The sequence below is a fragment of the Cydia fagiglandana genome, chromosome 22 (genome assembly GCF_963556715.1).
Source record: "Cydia fagiglandana chromosome 22, ilCydFagi1.1, whole genome shotgun sequence".
NCBI classification, from domain to species: domain Eukaryota; kingdom Metazoa; phylum Arthropoda; class Insecta; order Lepidoptera; family Tortricidae; genus Cydia; species Cydia fagiglandana.
The window spans coordinates 13,138,481-13,154,441 of NC_085953.1; the positions used below are offsets into that span (position 1 = coordinate 13,138,481).

The 15,961-nt window shown below is 34.9% G+C and overlaps 1 protein-coding gene and 1 long non-coding RNA gene across 4 annotated transcripts in view; one reads left to right on the forward strand and one right to left on the reverse strand.

The window, feature by feature from the left end:
• The window catches only part of LOC134675417 (trehalase-like), a 130,609-nt gene that overhangs the window by 102,610 nt on the left and 12,038 nt on the right, over positions 1-15,961 (forward strand). The window lies entirely within an intron of this gene.
• Positions 1,273-14,405, reverse strand: LOC134675477 (uncharacterized). Its single transcript, XR_010099745.1, has 3 exons — positions 14,318-14,405; positions 7,401-13,531; positions 1,273-4,129 (listed from the first exon to the last, which is right to left on the reverse strand). It is a non-coding gene; the product is annotated as an uncharacterized LOC134675477 (long non-coding RNA).

The window sequence follows — 15,961 nt, forward strand, 5'->3', positions numbered from 1 at the left end:
AGGTTTGTATTTCTTGTAACTTCTAATTTATGGAAATGTATCTTTATTTTTATTTATATTAGTAAGATTGAGGTCACCGAGAACTATAATTATATATATTTTTCTCTTGTATAAAGTTAAAAAAACATTGTTGTTGGACTTATTGTCTAAAATAATTAGATTCGAATTAGTTACATAATAATTATTATTAGTGCCTAGAAGTTTCAAATATATATAATAAGTTACTATAATTTTCACTTTTAGTACCTAATAATAATAAACCTTTGAGCATTACTTAATTATGTTAATTTAAATATATTATGTTATTTGTCATTATTCCTCTTTCCTTGAAAATTATAGTTACCTATGTTTTATCTTTATCTAGGTAACAAATAATTATTAAACAATGTTAAATATTATTTAATTTTCATATAATATTATGGTTAAGACGCTGGACTGGAAAGGTAAGGGCATTAACATAAACGGCGACTACATCTCACACCTACGATTCGCAGATGACATAGTCATAGTGGCGGAGTCGCTAGAGGAGCTGAACCGGATGCTGGACAGCCTAGCTGCGGCCTCGCGACGCATCGGTCTTGGCATGAATTTGGATAAAACTAAAGTCATGATCAATGGCCACATTGATCCAATACCGATAGTCGTAAATGGCCACCTTCTCGAAATCGTTTCGGAATATACTTACCTCGGGCAGATTCTACAGTTAGGTAAAAACAATTTCGAGAAGGAGGCCAAGAGGAGGATCCAGCTGGGCTGGGCAGCGTTTGGGAAACTACGCCGAGTCTTCTCGTCATCCATACCGCAATGCTTGAAAACAAAAGTTTTCAATCAGTGCGTCCTACCCGTCATGACCTACGGAGCCGAGACATGGACACTCACGGTAGGGTTGGTCCACCAGTTCAAAGTCGCTCAGCGAGCTATGGAGAGAGCTATGCTCGGAGTTTCTCTGAAGGATAAGATTCGTAACGAATACATTCGACAGAGAACCAAAGTTATCGACATAGCTCAAAGAATTAGCAAGCTGAAGTGGCAGTGGGCTGGCCATATCGCACGAAGAACCGACAACCGCTGGGGGAAACGTGTTCTTGAGTGGAGACCGCGACTCGGCAAACGTAGTGTAGGACGCCCTTCGGCCAGGTGGGATGACGATCTGCGAAAGACTGCAGGCAGATGCTGGATGCGGCAAGCTGAAGACAGGGCGCTATGGCGCTCTTTAGGGGAGGGCTATGTCCAGCAGTGGACTAATATAGCCTGATGATGATGATGATATAATATTTGATTTATCTGTAGACAAGATTTTACAAATTTAATTTCTATGGAGGTATCAGGAAGTATTATTAAACACATAATAAAATTATGAGAATATATTGGACACTTAATATATTTTACTCGTGTTTTAAATAATATAAACTAAGTTATATGTTGTATTCACTGCATTCCATGTTTATTTCCACTTTCTATCTATTTTTAAGTTTTAACTTAGGTACCTAAACCTCGATCTAGAATATATATGTGACATCTTCTTTAATACTTATCACATTATATGCGCTTTTATTTTATCAAACATTTCGTCACGATAAATACAAATACTAACAAAAATACACTTAAACTCACGAAGATCCATAAAATGGTCGCTTATATCTAGTAGTAGTAGTAGTAGTAGTAAACTCTTTATTGTACAAAAAGACATATTAATAATAACATACAATTAGTAAGAAGTACAAAGGCGAACTTATCTTATATCTTTATGCGCATCAAAAAGTACTTACGAACTTAAAATTATTATATTACATCTATTGATCCACTTCCTACATGTAAAACACGAACACAACATATACATAGATACCTATGTAGTTGTAAAATACAGAGATCAATTCAAATATTAATTTCTTGTAACCAAACGGTTATAGATAACTTCCTCTGCCAACAGTGTTTTTTCTTCAACCAGCAGGCCTATTATAGATGACTTTATCCACGTGACAAAATATCCGCCGTTGAAAGTGACAGATACCGTTTTATCACGCTGTCACGTAGACAAGAACGACCATCATATCCGTACAAAAATGTCAATGTTGACAGCTGTCAAACTATACAGCATGTATCAAAAGGAAAGGCAAAGAAAGAGACCCATTAATGTTTAGGTAATACAGGTTTGTACTGAGCAACTTTTACTATGGGACCAACCCCGAAAACGCGGAAAAAGAATTGGATTTCGCTGGTCTGATGTTGAAATTTCCTATGGGAGAGTTAATTTTTTTTCCCATAGCAATAGTTGCTCAGTATGACCTAAACATTAATGGCTCTCTTTCTTTGCCTTTCGTTCTGATATACATATTGTATAACCGTTTGATAACAAAGCATGACTATCTGAATGAGCCTCGCAGACGTCGTGAGATGCTACCGGGTATAAAAGGCGGATGTACAACTTGACATTGAGAATGTAACTGACTTTAATAACGTATAATAATGTACGGCTATGTATAGCTGAAGTGGTTCGTTTCAAAGGAAGTAGCTAGTACCGGTACAATTCTATATATAGATGTATGAATAGTGTTGCAAACGGATTTTGTGCCTTTTGGAAGTATAGTTCGTAGGTTTCTAATAGAGCCCGAGCTAATCCTATTGTCTATTGTTAAGTAAAACCGCTCGTGCCACGTGCCACAACCCTCTGCATAAAAAGTACAGTACTTCGGGTACTGAGTGCCGGCGACTCGCTACAGAACCAGTCTAAAATGTGTCATCGAGATGCGTAACAAAGACGCGTTTTCGGAGAGCGCACCTACACTGGTTGTTTGAGCGTTGGGCTAGTACGCGCTCAGGTGCCAAATAGAATAATTATATATGACCCTTTTTAGGGTTCCGTACCCAAAGGGTAAAACGGGACCCTATTACTAAGACTTCGCTGTCCGTCCGTCCGTCCGTCCGTCCGTCCGTCTGTCACCAGGCTGTATCTCACGAACCGTGATAGCTAGACAGTTGAAATTTTCACAGATGATGTATTTCTGTTGCCGCTATAACAACAAATACTAAAAACAGAATAAAATAAAGATTTAAATAGGGCTCCCATACAACAAACGTGATTTTTGACCAAAGTTAAACAACGTCGGGACTCGGGAGTGGTCAGTACTTGGATGGGTGACCGTTTTTTTTTTGCTTTGTTTTTTGTTTTTTTTTTTGCATTATGGTACGGAACCCTTCGTGCGCGAGTCCGACTCGCACTTGCCCGGTTTTTTTGCAGGTAAGTAGCACGTGCGGTTTTACTTAACAATAGACAATAGGATTAGCCGCCGGGCTCTATTACAAAGCTACGAACTATATGATATAATGAAATAATAGTCGCGACATGTCGGTACTCTGCATTTCGCTAAGATCCCCACGTCACAGTCTGAGCCTAGTGTGGGGAACACTGTACTACCTCTCTTGTATTATTAATTTTTGAAATAAATATATTTTGAATTTGAAATATAGCTTGACTAGCTCACGCTGATGATAAAGTATAGTCAAATAAGTTTCTCAGTATAGAAAAATCCGCGAAAATAAAATTTTCTATGGGAGGATAACCCTTCGCGCCTATATTTTTTTTAATGTGCCGCTCTTTTCTACTGACGGAACTGGCTTGACAGAGTATAGATTGACACCTCATTTATTTAAACGTCAGAAGGTGTGACCGAGAGCGTCGCCAGCTGATTTGATATGGCCAGCTGATTTATTTAGTTACAAAACTTATTCTCTGGGGCACATAAGTATATTTTTCTAGTATATTTTTTTCCTCATACCTATTCTTCTTAGGCTACATAAGTTAAGAGTCAAAACTACAAGTGGTACCCTAGGTATTTTATTTTACAGTTTTTTTTTTCTACGAAACCTAAACGAACTCTGATGAGGGGCTGTCCATAAATTACGTCATCGATTTTTGACCCCCCCCCCCCTATAATCATCCAAAAATCATGCTTCAAATGACCCCATTTCCTCCTACTTCATGCTACCGTCATCCGATGCCCAACCCCCCCCCCCCCTAAATTGAAATGACGTAATTTATGAATAGCCCCTAAGTAATCTAAAGATTATATTTTTAACCCCTTATTGCGTCAAATACTCACTTCCACTGACTCATTCTAGTGTCGTGTTACTAATTGGGTAGGTAAAGTTTTTTGAAGATAGGCAAATTATATTTTTTCCCGATAGTATTCATTATAGCGATCACGGAAATGCAGCTCTTTTATTTTTATATTATTTTATTGATTAAATATAATTTTTTAAATGATCGATATGACGTTTGTGAGGTGAAATGGCAGATTCGAGTAATTAATTCCTTTGCCGTAGTAAATGGGACGAGATAGAAAAAAAATCGATGTCAACTGTCAGTGTCATTCTTGGAAAATAACTTGCAAATAATTGGAAAATAATGGTCGGACGAAACATTTGTGTTTTCATGTAATTGGATGTCGGTGTGATTTCTAGAATAAGTATTTTTAACGTCCCTAGCACGCTCAACACGGATATTTTGATAATGATAACGATTGCTTTCGACTACTTGGCACTGCTTCTTGGAGAACATTTTCATTAACGCCTTCACCACGACTCTTGGACTGCTACACGAGTCATTTTGGATCTCAGTATCAACACAATAGATGGAGACGATCCCGGAAACGTTCGAATGGAAATAGAATATTACAGAGATGAACTCAAAGTGCGTCGTACCGTCTACAAGACAGTACAGACGTTACTTTCCAAATTCAGCGTATTTGAGCACACCAAAGTCTTTAACAGCGATTCGGTGCCAAGCTTTGAAGATATATTGGCCAAAATGGTAACTTATACGTTTGTGAGGACTATATAAACGTGATTGTTGTATTATACATACATAATGATTAAGATTGTAATAGTCTTATAACTAGGTCGTTATTGGCTATTATATATGGGCTCGGCAAGGTGTTCACAATATCTGAACACGCACGCCCTGATAATAGAGGCGTGTTCAGATATTTATGAGCACCCTAGCTGCACCAATATATCTGATGGCGACTGTACTTTAGAAAACTTATAATATAAATCCAAAATAATATAATATAAATCCAGTAAATTCCGTTTCGTTTTATTTTATAAATCCACAAATTATTTTCCTTAAGCATTAACATTACAACAGTATATAGGATCACGCTGTGTGGCGTGCCCTTGAAGAGAGTTGAGAGGTTCAAATATGGTCAATATGGATAAGTATGTCTGTAGGGTAAATGTGCTTCACGTTGGGGCCTGTTTACATATTGATTAGTGTTGATTGCGGGTTTAATACATTTGCCACTATACACAAGTAGCAAGTGTATCAACTCGCAAAAATACTACATTTTTGCTTCCATTGAGGTATACATAGTAAGCACTATTCTCAAATTATGTGAGGAAATAAAACAAATTCAATTTAGTAAAGCGTATTTAATAGGGGTAAAGTGACGCGAATACAATTAAAAAAACAACGCATATTCTTAGTTTATATTAAATGTAGATGGCTTTTTAGTTTTCACTTGGTCACAGAAATACGCTAAAAACCACTTTCAGAGTAGGTGTTTCTTGCGTTTTGGCTGTCCTTCTTGTGTCCTTCCACAGCATGAGCATGTCGTAAGTCCTGTTGTATTTGTCCCTGGACTTAGCAGGAAGCTAGTTATTCATTATTAAGTTTGCTTCTGCTTTCAAATGAGGCGGTGTGCCGTCTATTCCAGGTCGTTTTCGTCACTGGAACTCATTTTGTTTATTACGAGTATTAAAATAACAAGCGGTAACTTATTGAGTATTGCACAACGAATAAACTTTGCCGCCTTTTATTTGCATATTTTTTAAAATTATATTACCATAGATACTAAGCATACGGTACGCGCATGCGTCAATCCGCGCGCACCGCGCAGCGCCCTTTCGCGGTGCTAAAGCGGTGTCCAGACGGGACTGATAAAATCGGTCGATTTGATCAGAAATGAAATTGGCGTCAATCTCCAATTTTAGATTTATGGTGATATTAGAGACATTTAAATTGAAAAAATGCACCATAACGAAAATACTAGCCTCACAAATTGGTGTTCTTGTGTCCGCACCTCATTTTATCGGTCATTATCGGCGGTTGAATTCGGCGAGCCAAATTGGCGTTTGCGTCCGTACGTCCCGATTCGATCGGGCAATTTAATCAGATTGGCGAAAAATTGACTAATCTGGATACGCCTTAAGCAACATCGAGTTCACGATAATTTGACATATAATAATAATAGATTTTTAGCATAAGTTGCATTTCATAAAACTTAACCCAAATCATTTGTACATTTTCAAGTCAAAGATAAAGACATGTTGGTTTTAAAATTTTAATAAGTATAGACCATAACATTGTCATGATCTTGTAACATTGTTAAAATAAGAGAGTCTCCCATTTACATTTTATTGCATTTTTTATAAAATGTCTTTAGATTCTCGGGATATCTTGGTCCTAATTCGATTGCTCTTTTTTATGGAAATAATTATATCCTTCAGATTCACAGGATGCTCGAGGCTTAGCCGAATAACACTGCAAGGAAGTATGTCATGGCTCAATGATTCTAATTAGCCATCAGTATAATACCGCCAATGAATGTTTACATCCACCTGAAAATAAGAACAACATTCATAAAATGAGGATAACCACACAAAACTAACAGATGGTTGAAATTGTTAGAAAAAATTAGACCGATTTCTTGTTTACGAACTTAACAGCTCATGGCAATTTAATAATAAAAATCAAAACACAAGTGAAGATAGTTTTATGTACCTATGTATTTCACGGATACGTACTCCTGTACGGCCATTGCTCTTCTAATTCAACGGCATTGTGCTTATCACTGTTATGATAATAATTTCAAATTTGTAGAATCTGCTCGCAATCTCGTATGAACTCGCTTATTTTTCTTGCAAAACTCTGTTCAAGGGTCAGCGCAGGGGCCGTCGTGTAGGGGTGGGGAAGAAAACGTTGTCCAATAATTATGCAGTGCCAAGTTATCGAAAGTAAATTCAATCTTTGTCCAAATACGCGCAGATGTCGTGGGGAATCAGAAGTCCGTGGGTCGTGCTGAGGTCGTCGAAAATCTCAATGATAACATTAATAGCAATTCGCAAGGTAACATGAGGTTTGTCCGTTATTTTTCGGGAATGAGAGCTAAGTGACACTGACAGTTGACATCGTTTTTTTTTCTATCTCGTACCATTTACGACGCGCAAAGGAATTATTGGGATCTGCCATTCCACCTCACAAACGTCATATCGATCATTTAAAAAATTATATTTAATCAATAAAATGAAATAAAAATAAAAGAGCTGCATTTCCGTGATTGCTATAATGAATACTATCGGAAAAAAATATAATTTGCCTATCTTCAAAAAACTTTACCTACCCAATTGTGACCCTCACCTGGTCTCACGACCAAACCAGGATATCTCTGACCTCCAAAAACCTATATTAGCCTTGATTTTAAAGCTCAAATTATACTAGATGCCCTAATGAGTATAAATTGTTCTATGGATAGACAGCTTTGTCTTGTCATTGTCACGATGTCCTGAGGGTCTACCGCGAACCACGTTGTTGCCTCCCTGTCACACTTAGGTACGAATTTACAAGTGCGACAGAGAGGCAACACGTCGAACGTGTTTCGCGGTAGGCCAGGCCTTTATTTTTAACGCAATTTCCCGTTTCTCTGGTTTGGTCTGGATTTTTATTAACGAAAGCGAGATACCAGCATCCGCCATTTTGCACGTATTCGCGCTTTAGTTCTTTAATGATGAATGAAACTTTGGTAGTTTTTCTTTGGCCGAGTTATGTCGAAAATGTTTTTAACAATGTAATTACCCGACCACGACCAGACCACCAGTCCAGTCTTAGGGCTACAAACTTTTATACTTAAGGAAAATGTAAAAAATTCACAGCGAACTTGTCAACTGAGCTACTACGGAAACTTAATTAGTTTGAGTCTTGTTTGAAACGGTGAATTTTAGTTTTCCTTTAATATTAAAATTTGTAGTTTATTCGACATATTTTCTGCTTGAGAAAAATTAGATTGGTATGTAAGTTGATATCTATCTGGGTGTATGTTTGTACTTACATAGTTATTTACCTTATTTTCTCCCCTTCTTTTGGCATTGGTAATTTTTCCTACCTACAATTTAGTATAGGCCAAGGCATAGCACATTGTTATCTAATATGTATGCATAATCCTTTACCATCGTATTTTCTCGGAAACTGGTGTAAAAGAGAAAGATACCCGCAATTTGCGCATTTCGGGTTTCGCGGTAGCCCCTCTGTAATACTTGCCATTCAAGACGCGTCCCTTCCGCAGCCGCTAGTGCTTCCTGTAGGGCATCTAACATTCATGCTGATGCTATTTATAGCTCATCTCAGGGATGCTCAATCGTTAGACAAGTTCCTGCGGGATTTCTTTTATGTTCCTAACAGAACGTGGTGATTACCACGTTCCTACTACACCACTACCACTACTATAGATTTATAGTATGTATTTCTGTAAGTCATAGCCTGTATCTGTAGGTAGGATTAGGATAGGATAGGGAGTGATAGTAAAAACTTATGTTTTCGTATATCCGGATTTCTTCCTCTACAGCGGGCCGATGTTTGAATTTCGACAACTCGATATCGTGTATTTCGTTAAATAATATCTCCACTACTAGGTATTTAAATTCTACAAATAGAATTGAAATCGAGTGGTCAATACCAATAGATTCCAAATTTCGATCGCTCCATTTTAAAAATTAGCATTTCGCCGTTTTCCACCGATTTTCGAGTAATGAAATCGATCGATCGTAATTCAAAAATCGGCCCCCAGGTCGCAATTCTAAACCGATTCTCATGAAATTTTGAGAGTAGATTCCATAATTAAATATCATTATTGTCGATTAAGTTTTTGGAAGTATTTCAAAATGGCGTAACCATAAATTTATTCAATTTAAAGCTATGCTCGCGAGGTCTACAGCTCACAGAGCCATTAGTATATTATAGAGACACTTTTTCGCTCGCTAAACTCTTGTAAATTACTGCACAAACCAGTCCGAGGCAGTACGAGACCACCCGAAAAATTGAGTCATATTGATATACCTACCACTCACTGATACTTACCTATTAGATAATTCCTTGAAAAGATCGTCATCGCACCGTGACAGTAAATCCTTATTTGCGACACTCAGTCATATCATAATCTCAAAAGTAACCATTAAATTTTCTCGGTACTGTTGACTCTTTAATTTGCTTGAGAGATTACAATTTTATTAGCATTAGAAAAAAGGTAAAAAATCTTGACGTGTCTTTTTAATGAAAAACTCTTTTGAAAAATAAGTCACGGCAAATATGTAACAATTATAATCATTTACGATTATTTACATTCTTTTGTTTTTATAAGTAATAGTTATTTATTTTTAAAAAGCGTTTTTCAATTAATAAAACACACGTCGAGATCACGTATGCTTTTTCTAATGTTAAAAAAACGAACTATAGAATATGGTTGGGATTCAGCCTAAAATATAAGTTGACGTGGAAAGTGTACCTATTGAATGTTTTTAAATAAATAATCAGAATTAGAATAAGATGCTTAGGTACTAAAAATATAAGAATGTTTTCTTAGCAAGTGTATGTTTAAATAAAGTTATATAGTGTTTTTATGATATTTTTTTTAATAATTTGTTCCTATCTTTTCTTGCACCGTTAAATTGAATAAAAATTCGATTATTTCTCGTAATTGGATAAGCTCATTAATTCATTTGTATATGTAATTAATATATTCTCATGGACCAATTTAAAGGAACGCGATAAAGGTTTAGTTACTGGATTACAGCATCTAAAGTAATTTCAAAATTAATAGTTAATGCTTTTTTTGCATGCCTCTGAATTTGTCCATGAGTGTATATTTTTGCTTTAATTTTTGTGTTTATAGAATTTAATTTAGATTTGTCTTTAATTTTACTTCAAAAATAGAACATGCAAGCTGCAATAATATTAAGTTTAAAAACTGCTTAATGTATATATAACTTACCTTTAAACGTTCACTCGGCCTCGTTCCAAATTGCTGCAAAATATCTTTTTAATTGCAATTAAGTGATATTTTAACTTTGCCGCTTATCTTCTTATTTCTTATCTTCATGTAATTAAAGTTACTGTCATCGAGTCACGAAATGCAGCTTTAAGTAATTCAATTATTATCAACTGACTAAATGTGACTTTCCACAGAAAAGGTACCTTAGGGCGGCTGGCGCTTACGTCACATAGCGCCGCAATAATATTTAAGCGGCGTTAATAATAGCGTAAGCGCCAACCGCCATAAGGTACCTTTACCCGTGGGATGTCACAAATGTCGTAAAGTTGCATATTTTATTTAAACCTGTACGTACCTCTATACATGTCAACTTGTTGAAATTTATTTTACGCGCACCTGGAATTATGAATGTTAAACGTTTGCATGCTTCTAATCTAAGACCTCAATGTATTTAAAGACTTATTGTTATGGTATCGTCGGTAGCAAATAAATCATAATAATTTATCATTATTTTCATAAATGTAATTATCACGCTACACAAACATCCGCGCTGGCTCGACGTAGAAGCCTTTATAACCATTTATATTGCAACAATTTCAATATACCTCTATAACATATTTTTTGTATTTTTTCTTGTATAAAAAATTTAAAACTAGATCATGGGAATGAGCCTTGAATTGAGTATTTTTTTCAGTCGAGCCCGTTAAAGGATTAAACTAGACAGACGCCATAAACCACAATTCAATCACTTAAATACCAAACCGTGCCCAAACCTATCATTAAACTACTACCTACTATACTAGTAGTCATATCATGTTTCATTATTTGGAAAAAAATATAATTTAGTTGGCTACCAACAATGACGATATTAAAATGACTTATAATGCCAAAAACACGCCATTATGAGGGCCTACCAATTATTTTGTTTTGGCCGTGAACGGCACATGACATATTATTAGCGAGTACCTTAAATGTCGAATAACGTGAGAAAAGTAGCGACTTTTGCGTCGCGAATTATGTGAATATAACAATTATCACGCTCAGTGGCCTTCACATAGCGCACATCCCTGCATTGTGATCGTGGTGCTGAAATATGTAATTGTATAATACACGGACGAGAGCGACAGCGGTTCTAGGGCCCCTCCACACTAGCGTCTCCCGAGCGTCGGCGTCTAGCCAACTCTATGGCTGCTGCTCGACGCAACTGCGCAGTGACGCCATTTTCCATAGCGCTGTCTCGAAGCCGACGCTCAAAAGAGCCTAGTGTGTGGTGGCCCTTATAGTTAATATAATTACAAATCGTTATTCTTACCTAATAAATTTACATCCTTATTTATAGTCGAGCTAAGTAAATGTAGCTTACCTTATATTTCATTAAACTAGAATTTCTTAATATGTAAGATGTTTTATTACAGCTATTTATGTATTTTCGGGACTTATAATGTCCCTGTCTTAGGTTATTACGTAATTATTAGTTAAGGATTGCTTTTTATACCTAAAAACATGTAAGTATACAGCAACACTCGTGTACATCGGAGGACCTTATTACTAAAGGCATAAGGTCCACCGATGTACAGTTAACAGTGTGGGTGATGCTTTAATATATATTATCACTATCAGGTAGTGAAGTTTAATTAACTTAGCGTACTATAAACATAGTTTTAAGATAAGAGGTTTTAAAATATGTATAACAGACAGACTAATGTAGTTCCATTTAGCCACCACTTAACTTTTTGTTGGTATTTTTGCGCTCGTACTCTTTAATTGTAATGTAAATGCGACCTACTTTCACCCATGGTACTCTAATTGCATGCCAAAAACTAATTGTGTTCGTATTGTAATATTTTTCGCCATGTCATTATGGCAGTTGTTTTCTTATAAGTTTTTGTTACATTTATTTAGACGGTACTTTTTGTTACGCAACTAAGTGCCTTGTAAGTTGTCATAAGTTTTTACAATTGTTACTTAACTTTTCGGCGAGAACAATGTTTTGTGATAAATAAACAGCGACGATTCAGTAATTTTAACTTATCATGTATTACCCAAATCAAGATGTATCAGAAATGTCAGAAAAATCAGAAAGGTATTTAAGCTCTGACGGACCGCGTTCGCGAGCTAGCGTAGAAATTTTAGTATCTGAAGAACAATACCTATGTTATTAACAAAATAAATGATGGATAGGTACCTATTTTTATTCAGACTAGCAATAAAACATATCGACTAGTAAAGTAAATAAGATATATACAGTGGTATTACTAAAAGATATTAATAACTAGCTTAACAAAAAGTAAATTAAGTGAGTTATGTTTTGACTATCTGGTATATTCCGTATAAAATATAATAAAAATATGAACAGAAAATCTAAAAAAGGTATTAAATACACGAAAAAAAAAGATTAATTAGGTACTTTCTGGCCAGTTTCAACTTGTACCACTATTAAAATGGAAAAATAACAACAATAACCTTGTACGAGCACAACACAAGTATTGTTTGTGCGTTATCTGATGTGTACCGACTATTCAATGATATTCTCACATGTATGTTTAACGCGTCTGCTTGTTTGGGCTTATTATGTGGGTTTACTTAGTGATAAAACGTGAGTTGTGGAAACTTTCTTAAAAGTTGGAAAAGCTCTCGGAAGTTTCGGGAAAACTTTACAGGCAAAGTTTCCTTTAAACTTTCATTTTGGAAATGGAATATTTTTATTCTCATACGAAAATATGAGAAGTTTTGGAATGCTTATAACTTTTTCGATTTGTATTCCTTTGGACCCGGTTTTTTAATATGATAAAACTGTAAAATTGTATCTATGTAATTGCCTAAAAAAATGAGAAGTTTTCGTATTTCTTTTAAGTAATAAAACATATATGTTTGAAAGGGGATGCCATAAAAACATATTTCGTTTATAGGCTTGTAAAGTTATATGTATTTATTTGCAAAATTTACGCACAAAGTTTTAATCGAAAATGTATTAGTAGAGGAGATGTTTGCATTATAATATTATCAGGAGGGCTAATTGTAAGTGCTACAAATGTTATTTATATTTATAGAAATTGATATCTAAGACAATTGTTTATATTGTTTTGTTGTTTTGAATCACGCTCCTATTGTACTCTTATTTGAGCAGTATTTTTATAAATATAATTAAAAGCAAGTGTCTACGATACGAATAGCTTTCAAAGAAAAACATATTTTAATTGCACAACTGGTGTTTGTCATAAAAATAAGTGGTACATATGCATAGTGTAAGTTATATTGGGTTTGTCGAAATGAAACACCAAGCAGTTGATAAGTTTAATAAGAAACTTAAAGATAGAGTAGGCTTCATAAATTAAAATGAATCATTATTTCATTCTTATTTATCATATCTTATTAATGTTTTTTTCTATGGTAGACATTTATACAATGCCACCAATCATGACTCATAAGTTATTTGCCCTTTTTTTTGTACCTACTTACAAATAGTTATCCGTTGACGTATAATTATAGATCTGGAACAAAGAATATAATTATAGTTAGGCATATGTATAATATAATGTAATCTCTAGTCTTTAGACCAATTCCCAAGATCCTATCAGATTTGAACCGATGACAAAAATCATAAACTATGAAGTACCATTTCCAACAAAAAAAATCCACATCATGCAGGACAGGACTATGGACTCGCGCACGAAGGGTTCCGTAACATAACGCGAAACACGGCAAAAAAATCACTTTTGTTGTATGGGAGTCCCACCTTAATATTTACGAGTATTATATTCTGTTTTTAGTATTTGTTGTTATAGCGACAACAGAAATACATCATCACTATCGTCAGTCTGTGAAAATTTCAACTGCCTAGCTATCACGGTTCATGAGATATAGCCTGAGTGACTGAGAGACAGACAGCGTAGTCTTAATAATAGTATCCCGTTTTTACTCTTTGGGTACGGAACCCTAAAAATGAAATGTTATGAAATGTTTAATGTAATTTTTTTTTTCGGAAATTCAGTACTTATTTCCACAAAAAAAGGTTAAAAATGCCTTGTTAAAATAATATATCCCACTCAAAACAATTACAAATACATATGTATAACTAGATTGTAATTTAAACTTAAAATAAGTTGTAGCATATTTATGAAAATATACTTTTTGTATTTTGCGTTAAGCCTTAAAGGGCTTTGTTCGCTGTCATAATTTAATTTTTTGAATGTTAGTACATATAGCTTTGTGTCAAGAAATAAAAAAAAAAAAACAAGTTATATACTATTACCGGAAAGTAATTATATATTACTTACGCGATTCCCAAGTCCATTTTTTTTCAAAGATCGCTGAACTATTGTTTTTACTTTTTTTTAAAGCACGTGTGGGCATGTAAGCCGCCGCAACATCACTAGTGAACGTTCGCGAGATAGGCTGCGTCTGCGCACGGTAACATAGCTTTCTCAATAACAGAGGGCACACTATACCGCGAACTTTGCAGTCTATTGTTATTTCTAATATAGTCTAATTTTTTAGTTCATTTAGTAAATATATTTTGATACAATTAATCGAGTACCTACCACTGACAGACAGCCGTATTCGAACAATGAGATACGTCAAATACTAGATATTGAAACGATATGGATTAGATATGTCAGTGTCAAACAAGTGTCAAAAGTGACGTTTTTGTTTGAAGAAATGTCAATTTTGACACTTGTTTGACACTGATATATCTAATCCATATCGTTTCAATATCTAGTATTTGACGTATCTCATTGTTCGAATACGGCTGAGAGTACGCTTGCAACTTTGCTTTCGCCATTATAGTATAGGTTACCAAGTGATTAGTTATGTATCAGTGTAATTTGGAGAAAAAAAAGGCAAAAAATAAATTTGTTACATATGTAAACATGAACAATACTAAAATGTTTTGTTCTCAACTTGGTAAAAAAAACTGTAAAAAGCAACGCATTTTTGCAAGTCTACGTTAATTAATTGAAATTAATGAATCAATCTAATACAAGGGGCTCCACCATTTTTTAAATTTAATCCGAAAAAAAATTAATCATCGAACCTGCTCACAAAATTTCACAAGATTCGGTTGAGTATTGCGACCTGTGTAGGAGAACATCCGTAAATGTGAAAGCATTTTTGCCCAAGCTGAAACGGAGACCATATACATATGATATTACTTATCTAAATTCTACTCTTTTCGAGGCAGAGGTGTAGGGTTGGAGCCGGTGTAGCTTTATTTGACGTTCATAAGCGCATTGTAATATGCCTACTTGAATAATAAACTATTTTTGTCTTTACTCAGTAGCATATATTATACTTGTAGCGTCTTCGCTGACTTAAGCTATGTCTTTCGCGATTCAATTATTTCACCTCTACAATACAGGACGTAGGTACTCGGTACATAACACGCTTGTAACGCGCGTAACGCGAACCATGACAACATTCATTATGAACTTTATGGTTCTCACTATAAGGTTCAAATTAAAATAGAATATATAAATGAGTTACTAATGTTACTATATTTTATTGTAAGTAGAATATTAATTCAGTTTACTTTTTAATTAAACCCTGCATTTTGCTTCACTATCTTATTTAGTGTCTTTCTTGTTATTAACTATGTAAAGGTTAATATTAATACTCAGTTAATAGGTAAATTAATTTATTATAAGATAATTTGTGTTCAACCCTTTTCTTGACAATGACAAAGTCGTGTGTTTTTTGGCTTCATCTCTATTTTGTATTTATATTCCATATAACTAGTTTGTATAATATTGATCGAGCGTTATTAAAAGTCTCCGTTTCAGCTTAGCGACTGTTCATAAATTATGTCATCTATTTTTGACGATTTTGACCGGGGGGTCAAAAATCAATCTACCTAAAATCATCCAACCGTCATAATTCGAATGACCCATGCCTACCAAATAAAACGATGTCCAGACCCCCCG